Source organism: Chanos chanos, chromosome 1, assembly GCF_902362185.1.
Source record: "Chanos chanos chromosome 1, fChaCha1.1, whole genome shotgun sequence".
Taxonomy (NCBI): Eukaryota; Metazoa; Chordata; class Actinopteri; order Gonorynchiformes; family Chanidae; genus Chanos; species Chanos chanos.
The window spans coordinates 9001402-9010517 of record NC_044495.1 but is presented as its reverse complement, the minus strand read 5'-3'; positions in this window follow the sequence as shown (position 1 = coordinate 9010517).

Sequence of the window (9116 nt, the reverse complement as noted above, 5' to 3'; positions counted from 1 at the left end):
AAACGCTTCTGGCACGATTGCAAATGTCACCTCTAAAAAGTTTAAAAACATTTTTTTCTCTCTCTCCGTCTCACCTATACTTTCTAAACAAATGCCTGTTTTTTTTTTTTTTTTAGTAGAGCGAGTGCAGGAGAGAAGCGCCGGTAGAGGAGGGGCAAGTACAGGGAGGTTGGGGGGTGGGGGGTGTGGGGGGGAGGGTGGGTTGATGGGGGCAGATATTCTATTTTTGCTGCAGCCTCAAAATATCAGATTTTCTCCTTGTGATTGCATCACATCTCAAAGGAAAGAAATAGCGTATGCAAAACAGTCTGGAGCTCAGGCATCTGTATCTCCCTAACAAGGCAGAGAGACGAAGGGAGGGAGTGAAAGAGAGAGAAAAAGAGAGAGAGGGAGAGAGAGAGAGCGAGCAGAAGATGCAGCTTCATGACCTGTAGGCCCCTCCACATAATTTCTCTTGTCTCTAAACATATTACCTACAGTTCTCAGTAGAGCCTCTACGGGCGGCGCTGGCTGAGTGACCTTGAGTGGCGTATCACCGCAGTTTAATAGACGCATCGTCTCTTTGATGCATTATCCTACCAGCTAGAGCCCAACACTCATCATTCATACTACACACTGCTCTTCCTAAGGCCGAGTGTGACCAAGAATATCTATGGACCTATTATCTCTTCTCTGAGCCAATATTATTGGTTAGGGCTGGATAAAAGAGTCCTGCCCTCTCGGCTCTTGTAAACAATACACAGGGCAAAGTACAGAGAAATAATTGTACGGAATATTCTCGATAGGACTTTTCACCTTTTGGCTTTTAGCTGACGGGCTTACGCATAGCGTTTATCCATCAAGGCTCTGGCAATCTGCTAATTCTATCAGTGTCTCTTCCAAATGTCACAAATAACTGAAACTGTGTGACATAGACGGTGCCTCCATTTACCCAGGTTGATGCATGAGTTCTGTGAACTACGGTAAACAAAGTTTGTTTCCAAACTGCTGCAGTCTCTGGGAAGTAAAGAAACTGTGAAATGACTTTAAGTAAAATGTTAATTTAAAAAAAAAAAAAAAAAAAGATCTGTTAGAATGAGCTTTTCTTTAGGGGTATTATCTTTGTCTGATGTCTGATGCAACTTGTCTGATGTTGTTGGAGAGCAAATGTTGCAGGTTTGTGGCAGTTGATTTGTAAGCTAAACATTTGAGAGGTGGAAATGAGGAGAGAGTTTAATTGAGTTTAGCCAAGGTCACATCAGATGTGCAGCTGAGGTAATTGAACCACAGCCCAGGTGTGTGATTATGTGTGACATCCCCAAGACACCTTTTGTGCCTCTCCGCCGTGTGTGTGTGTGTGTTTGAATATGTGTGTGTGTGTGTGAGTTCATCGGTGTCAGATTTTGGAAGTGGGAGCGGCTGATGCTAGAGAAAAGCGGGCCAGATGACAAGTTCCATTTTTCATGTTTGGGTTTTGACGCCTGGCGGAGGTGCAACTGCTCCTGCAGAACACATTGTGAACCACAGAGCTTTGTCAGCAGGCTTGTCAGCCCAAGGAGGTGAAGACAATCCCTCCTTTTACTCTGCCTCTCTCTCTCTCTCTATCTCACTCTCTCTGCACTGGTGAGCCTGTAGATTTTCTCTGTGAGGTGAAAGAGTTGGCTATTCCAATTCCCTTACGTACCCTTGCCACATGTGTGCGTGTGTGTGTGTATGTGTGTGTGTGCATGCATGTGTGTGTGTGCATGTGTGTGTGTCTGTATATGTGATGGAGGCTGACATGGTCTCTGCGGCGACTTGTATTAATTGTGGCATTTGTTTTCACACGTCTCAAGTAACTGCCCTTTCCCTGCTGATGGCGTGTGTGCGTACGTGTGTGTATACGTGTGTGTGTGTATGTGTGTGTGAGGCCTTTGGGCTTGTCTGTGTGCTGTATGTGGCTGTCAGAGTTCAGTGTCGTATGCACAAAGGACTGTTACCTCATAGAAACTGTTTCTCTGTCTCCTGGGAAAACCAGGGCCAGACTCTCAGCAAGGGCTTGCCCCTTTTTTTTCCTTCATTTTCTATCTGTCTCTTCCTTCCGCCAGCACCCCCCCCCCCCATCTCTCTCTCTCTCTCTCTCTCTCTCTCTCTCTCACTCTGTCCTACATGCCCTAATAACTGATATTAATGGGTATGGCATTGGGTGAGTATCTGCTCTGAGCCAGCTGTCCCTGTCAGGCCAGAGAATTTAATATTAACCGTCAACAAATGATGAAATTCACATTCTTACTCGACAACGGCGCTGATAAGAGGGCTGTTAGCGCCGGAACGACAGAACCCTCACACATTCCGCTGCATCCGTCCCCCCTATTTCCAACCCCCCCAACCTTTTCCATCCCACCTCAGGATATATCCCCAATCCTCTGTTCAAATCCTCCATTAGCTCCATCACACTATCATCATTATTATTAATATTGTGTTCCTGATTCCTGCCATGTCTTATCTGAGTCTCCCACAGCCTGCCGCTGAGCTCATAAAAATGACCGGCTACCAGCCACTGTCACCATGGCCACCATACAAAAAAAAAAAAAAGAAAGAAAAAAAGCCCTCCAAATGATGTCTCACTTATAGGCCCGGTTTTATGAGCTTTTAATTAAGCGCTATCTATCACTGTTAATTAGCTTGCGAAGTGAAGTATCAGCGCGGCTGTTTCTTCGTTGCTGTTCTATGCTTTTTTGTTGAAAGGTTTTTTTTTTTTTGAGGACTAATTAGATTAACATAACCCATTGATCAGGGACTTTTGATGGTACGTTAATGTTCAATGAGAAACTGCCCAGCGCTCTACTGGCCACTCAGTGTCTCCCTTCATTCTGTATGCCTGCGGTATTGTGATATAATAGCATCCTGAAGGAGCGCTTTCAGCTCATTTTAACTTATGCAGTTCTCGCTGTATGTAAAAGAGAGGATGCACTTGACTTGGTATGTACCAGAATATTAACCACGACAGACCCAATGCATTAAACCCACACATTCATTACCAGAGTGTCGGTACCCAGCGAGCATGGAGTATATGTGTATATATATGAAGCATGTTAAATTTATTACAATCTATAATACAGGTTGCATTGGGTATGAAACAGTACTGTATATTGCATGTCAGATTGGGAATGATAAAAAGAAAAAAAAACCGACGCTTTCTGCACCACCCTGTAGAATGAAGCCTGGAAAAAAACCAAGGCAAATTAAATGTGAATGGAGCAGTCGAGTACTATCTGACCATGGCTGGCAAGGCTGGGGGGGGCGAGGGGGCGGGGGGGGGGGGGGGGTTCTACAAGTCAGGCTCCCCTCCCCTATGTGCTACTGAAGTGTGTTTGCCAACTTGTCAGAGTGAAAATGGGAACAGGGTCCACAGTGAATGCTACTCAATTCCAGGTCATCATCAGCTCTTTACCCTTGGTGAGAGGACCAACATCCTGTAGCCTCCACTGAGGGGCGAGTGGGCCGTCTCCTAAAGTAGGACAAGGACGGGGGATGACAAACTGGTTCCTGTCTGAACACTGCCCTTGGGAAGGGCCGTGCACAGTGTATGATACACACGAATAGGAGGTGGCATATACTGCGTTACGCTGTGACGTTAACAGTGCTCGGCCTCGTGTACGTATGCACGAACTAACACGCGTGTGCACACACGCACACCCACACCCACCCACCCACACACACACACCCACACACCCACACATACCCACACACACACACCTCTCTTCCACCCATCTCTGTCTCTTTCTCTCTCTCTCTCTATCTCCCTCTGTCTCTGTCTCTCTCTCTCTCTCTGTCCATTTATCTTTTTTACACACGCACTGACACACTCTCTCTCTCTCCATTTCTTTTTCTCTAATAAACACTGATACACACTCATAAACACACGCACACACACGTACACGCATGCACGGGGTGGGCCTCACGGTGGCTCAGTGGTTAGCGCTGTTGCCTCACAGCAAGAAGGCCCTGGGTTTGAATCCCAGGTTCTTTCTGTGTGGAGTTTGCATGTTCTCCCCGTGTTTGCGTGGGTTTCCTCTGGGTGCTCCGGTTTCCCTCTAACATCAAAGACATGTATGCTAGGATTAATACTCCTGTCAGTGACCTTGACCGAGGCACTGGCAAAAAGACCTGGAGTTGGTCCCCAGGGGCCTGCGGCTGCCCACTGCTCCTAGCTCCTAGTATGTGTGTGTGTGTGTGTGGGTTCTCGCTGCTTGCTCACTAGTGTATAGGATGGGTTAAATGCGGAGGCTGCATTTCACTGCTCACTCCTCTGGTGTGTGTATGACCAATAAAGTACTTCCTCTTACTTCTTACACACACACATGTGCACACACGCACACACACACACACACACACACACACACACACAGATGTACATGCACAAACACGTGCAGATGCACATGTACACACAGATGTACATGCCGTGTGCACACACAATCACAGTTGACATTAACCTGACAGGAGGAGGTGGAGCTGAAATGCATTGCCATTTTAAACCAACAAATCAGGTGCATGTTGGGTTTGTAGCACAAGCTGCCTTTAATTACACATGTATTTGGCAGAGACCTAGAAGTAGGTTACTACAACTCCTTAATGGCATGCCTTTGTAATTGTAACCCTTTGCTCTGGATGTTTGTAATGACTTCCAAAATGAGAGTGTCTCTGTCCAGTCACCTATTACAGCTCATGACCTTGCTACATTGCTCCATGAAAGGTAACAGGACAAAGGAAGAGACAGGGGTTAATGTGTCTGGTCTTTTTTTTCTGTCTTTTTTTCTTTTCGTATTTTAGCTAACAGCAAAAACATTGGTTTTGTTTAATTGAGGAAACACCTGTGCATCTTCTCCTTAAAATACAAGGTGTTACACGCGATAAAAATGTCAACTCTTGCATTTTAATGTGAATTAGTACCCACCAGTGGCTAACAGTACCCGGACTTGTGTGCCACAGTTCATAATTCTGCATGGTTTGAGGCAACCTCAAATGAAAATTTAATTCATTGTTTAGTTTACAGCCAAGCCCATGATGATGCTTCCACAAAGTCCTGAAACTATCGTGTTCTTTATATTCTAGTCTTTGCTCGGCCTGGGGAAAGAAAGCACACATGTGTACGCCATATTTATCTTGGCTGAATAAGGATAATAACCGAAATCCCTGTAATAAATGGCAAAGTATCATAGATACTCATTTTTTTCTACCAGTTTTCTGTTTTCGCTGTCTAACAGTTTAGAGTGCTTTTTTTTTTAACATTTTTTTTTTTTTTCTGTACGAGATGAGGAACCTATTGATTTATAGCGTCCCAAACATAAGCTGTGTCACTTTGCTGGTTATGAGTTATTATAGCTTTAAAATTCTCATTAGTGTCAGGAGTGAAGAACAGGAATGACGAGATAAGGCCACAGACTCACTGGGCTCAGGAGGGCTGCAGTTTACTGTTGAAAAAGGCTGAGGAAAGACTTTTCCTTATTACTGGATAGACGTGGTCTGTCTCAACGGTGAAATATTTTGAGACATGCTGAAAAATAGCAGTAAATCTGTCACTCTCAAGGTGAGGTTTTGAATTGATGTAAGATTCTATTTTTTTTAAAGAATGTTTTCTCTCTACATATTGGACATGACACACACACAAAAAAAAAACCCCTCGCTTTTTATCAGCATGTCAATATGTGCTCTCATTAATTTGTCTCAGACTGACTCCAATCATAAAAATACATCTGCACTAGCTCTGGTATTTTTTTTTCCCCCCTCTAATACGCTTCTTTTCTAGAAGTTGCTTATGGGGATCATTTGAACTCATGCACGCTGTGATAAAACAGAGACAGCTTGGAGGCAAAAGGGATTGAGAAATCTTGTTTTTGGAAACCGCGCATCAACAATGGACGACACAGGCTTTTTGCAGTGTGAAACGGGTTTCAGCTGTAAGACAATATAAGACATTAGATATTTTCAAAATGAGGATTTCTGTTCTAGTTTAGAGCCTGTTAATGTGTTTTCATTTTGAACATACTTTCACTTATACACTTAAAAAGAGTGACAAGAGAAATGCTTTGCAGTCCTAATTTGTACAAACTTGGGTGACGTTGTGACACATGAGGAGGATACGCTGTTCTTAGGGAGGCTAATTAGGTCACATTCAAACTCCCCACAAATGACTTCCGCCGGCTGGTTATGAACTCTAGGTGTGGAATGAGAATGTGACAGAGGTGATAACCCTTAGTCGCCTCCTTCTCTCCCTCTCCCTCTCTCTCTCTCTCTATCTTTCTCTCTCACTCTGTCTGTCTCTTTTAGCACATGACAGATTCTTTCTGAAGGGAAGAGCGTTCGGTCAGACCAGCGATCGATGAGCTATCAATAACCTGTCTGTGAGAGATAAGGACTGTCCGCGGGATCCGTGGGCCTAATTGTTTGTAATAGGGCCTTGTTGTCAGTTTCAGTGTGTTTCAGGTTGAAGGGTGAAGCCAGACACAGAGGACGGTTGTCAGAGGCTGGACGATCACACATATATCTCCCAGTCTCGACGGCACAAATGACTAACCACACGGACGGATTTAAACAGCTGTGGAAAAGACACGGCAAATTGAGTTTGTTCTGATGGATGATGGAGAGGTCGAAGCTTTCCCCCCAGTCAGAAAAGAGTTGACATTTGCCAATGATGATAAATCTGTGATGACTGTAAATAAGGAATGCTGCAATTCTTTGTTTCTCTTGCATTTTTTATCACCATCATCGATGACCATATCTTAAGGCCGTTTCATTTAAATTACATTGGCGATTCTAATGCGATACAAACAAATTGAGAAGATTTTTAAGAACCATATCTACAGAGAGCTTGTTAATGTGTTTCATAAAAAAAGAAAGAGAAAGAAAAAAAAAAAAGTTGCCCTAATCCACACATCATTAAGATCTCTTTGCGCTGCACAAATTAATTGTAAGTGTAAAAATGTTGTTAGATGTTGATGCTAAGTTGTATGAGATCATGATGAATGTATTAGAAGGAGAACTCAGCACGAGGCACATTCCTTGCACGCAGCTGAGGTGACAGCTAGTGTAAATGAGAGCAAAAATGAGTGTGTATGGAGATTAGACAAAGAGATATGTGGGGAAAAAAAAAATTCCTCCCTATTGGTCAAAGAAATGACAAACAGCTCTTACAGTAAAGGACAGTACTGGCCAAGAGACCTATGGGAAGGATCTCAGTTCTCAAATAAGAGTAGAAAAGAATAGAAGAAAGAATAAACACAATAATGAGAACATGATCAGTTCCACTTGCATTGTCTTTGTATTGATCTGAAGTTGGAAACATTGCTTCTCTCTTTTCGCCCCGTGGTCCATTTCTCTGGCCGGTTCTCATTGATTGTAAGTCTTTTTTTAAGGTTGTCTTAGGAGTGGAAACTGAACGAGATATAAATAAATGGAGCAATGAGCGTTGAAAAGACAAAAATCAATTAGTTGGGACAAATTCACAATGTCCTGCTTTTACGACATTATCTTTCTTCTCTTTACAAACTCTTAAAATGTTGGTGTTTGAACATACAGAAATAACTTTGAAGGTGTTCTTTACATCACCTTGAGCATATCTCAAAGGAGAAAACGCATTTATACGGTTTTCACATTAAGATCCTCGTTTGTCAATCGTTTGTGGCTTTGGGAATTGCGTTTTGACAGCAAAGGCAGAGAGAGTGAAGGAAGACGACAGAGTAATCATGAAAGAAAGATGAAAAACTTTGTCATAAAGGCAACACAAAGGAGAAGGTGACATTGTTGTCTTCATTAAAGGAATGATTTGATTGAAGCATGACACAGTAATGGACTTTTTTTTTTATCGAAATGTACATTTTCACATAGGGATCTCAACATCTGTTTTGCCCTTGCCACGCATTAAGGGTCTCTCTGTGTTAGCTCTCCATCAAGACAAGAAAAAAGGTCCTTTATCATAAAGAGCGAAATAATAACAACAACATCATGAACAACAACAAATCTAAACTGTACAATACAAAAAACTTCAACGTAAGTAAGCACCCCCCCCCCCCCCCCCCCCCCCCAACGCTGTTGACAGGCGTGCAGAATGAGTTGAGACTCACAGAGTGAAACCGAGGACACTTCTATACATATTTATATTGTTTCTCCAGAGTTCTCATGGATTTAGTCTCCTTTCTGTAGGGAACGACTGGTTACCCGTGCACTTGAGGAGGAGAGACAGTGAGCGAAATACATGCTTTATTATGCAGCCCATTCACTGAGAGATAATTCCCCTCAGCACTGCTCACAATCCTTCTTTATCCAGAACACCTTCTCTGTTTGCTATGCTTTGAATTAAGCTCTGAGGACGAAAGAAGCCCAAAAAAAAAAAAAAAAAGAAAAAAAATCACTCCTTCCTCCCCTCCACCCCCACCCCCATCTCCTCTCCCCAAAAATAGTTTCCAGCCACAAGGGGACAAAACATTTAGGAGATAGTGGGGGGAGAAAAAAGGGAGAAACACACAGCTAGCCTCTCACAAAGTGCTATTGAGCTTGTTATACATTGATTTCACAGGAGTGCAGTGAGGGTTGCAGATGCGAGCGGTGAACCCTTTGAGTGACTCATTGTGGATGCGGCTGCCAAAGCTGAGCGAAAGGCACAGAGATAGGCCTGTCTGAGAGAGACCCCGCAGCCAATAAAAATTCATGATTGTGGGTAATATGATGGGAGGCTCTGCATATAGAGCAGTCTCGTTTTTTTTTTTTTTGGGGGGGGGAGGGGGGGGGGATAAGGAAGGAATGATGGGCGCCTCATTTCTGTTTTTCTTTCTTTGCACGAGTTTAGTCTTGCGATATGGTCAACAACTCCACTTTTGTCTGTTGGGAGAAACTGCGTCGCGCTGCGGCGTATCTGTGTGATATCTGATTACGCCGCTGTAGCTCTGTCTTTTTTTTTTTTTTTTTTTTTTCCGGCGTTGACTTAGAATGTTTTAATGAAGCAGCGAGTGCCACATGCGGTTTAAGTCAAATCTAAGCGCATCCCGAGATGAGACCCCCCACCCCCCCCCCCACCACTCAAACTCCATGCGTTTTAAAAGTGTTATAGTTTTGTTTACTGGAAACTGCTGATCTCCCTTCATGTTTTCTTGATTTGGAAT